The following is a 1,426-nucleotide window of genomic DNA, read 5'->3' as shown; positions in this document are numbered from 1 at the left end:
ATGGGGCTGTAAATGGTATAGATATTCATTCACTCCCGGCCAAAGAAAACCCAAAACAACACCAAACACCTCTGCATTGTAGAGTTCAAAAGGGTACAAAAGTTGTTTACGTATTTTAAGTGTAAATACTTTGTGATATCTCAGGTTAGTGGATGGTGACCGCTTTAGGATAAAGATATAACTAAAAGATGAAAATAGAGCAATAATAATGGATTGTTCAGTGGACAGTTAATGTCGTAAACACAAATGAAAAAAAAAAAAATCACCCACGTCATTAGAAGTATGATTAGTTTCTTTTAATTTTTAAGGGCGAGAAGATTGTTGACAAACAGTAACTTTTTTTTCTTTTTTTTTGACGTGCAAACTATAAACCCTTTTCTGTATGACTCTTACAAATATGGCATTTGTGCTCACAAAAAAGGAAATAAGAAAAAGAAACCATACATATTACGTACAGCAGTGACATCACAGCGTCTGAGATCAGGGCTGAAAGTGATTACAGGACTTCAAGAGGCGGGAGAGGTTTTTGATTGACAGCTCATTCTCAGAACCCATTTACAGCAGTACAGTCACGTTTGGACGCACGCACGCGGCGCCCCCTTCTGGTGTATGAACTGAAGTGCACTATAACCTCTCCCTCAGGCATTTGATAAGAGAACATGAATAAAATATTGCACTGGTATACTGGTCAGATATCAGTGACCTGTCCCAGTAAAGAGAACGTAAGCAGGTGGAACTGTTGAGGAAGCTCTGCAATTTCTTAAATAATTGTGATATTTAACGACAACCAGTGATGAACTTAAGCAGACACAATGACAAAATAAATTATGAAGAGTTGTCTCCATCTCTCAAAAACACACACACACACATTCTGTCTGTCTTTCATCCTCTTGGTCACAGACACACACACACACACACACACGATCTCGTTTCTCCCACTTTAACACAATCTCGCACAGAGAAACACACCCCACGACTGTTCACTAGCAGTGATTAAATCTTATACTGAAATACTGAACTCTTCCTGTATTGCATCATATCCCTTACTAAGATATTCTCGACAGATATAATCTTTAAACATGAACAGCACAGATGTGTATCTGTAATAACAAATATCGCTGTATACTTTCTCTGTGTCCATCACCACTTGTGTGCAGGTCTGAAGTGCGTGAACAGTAGCTATACAGACAGAAGCGGCTCTACATGTGTTTGAAAAAAAAAAAAACCCAAATAAACAAACAAACAAAAAAAAACACGTATTGTGCGTGCACTGCATTTGGCATTTAACAGTCTCGTGTGACCAGTTCCAAACAAATAATCCAATTTCCTTCGCTGAGCTAATGAAGGCGGAGACGACCACCGTTGAAGTCTACTCCGTTCGTTCGCTGGAAAATACTTTACCGGATCACCGACAAACATTCCCGAA

The sequence above is a fragment of the Chanos chanos genome, chromosome 1, assembly GCF_902362185.1.
Source record: "Chanos chanos chromosome 1, fChaCha1.1, whole genome shotgun sequence".
Lineage (NCBI taxonomy): Eukaryota > Metazoa > Chordata > Actinopteri > Gonorynchiformes > Chanidae > Chanos > Chanos chanos.
The sequence above is the reverse complement of the archived record's forward strand: the minus strand, read 5'-3'. Positions refer to the sequence as shown.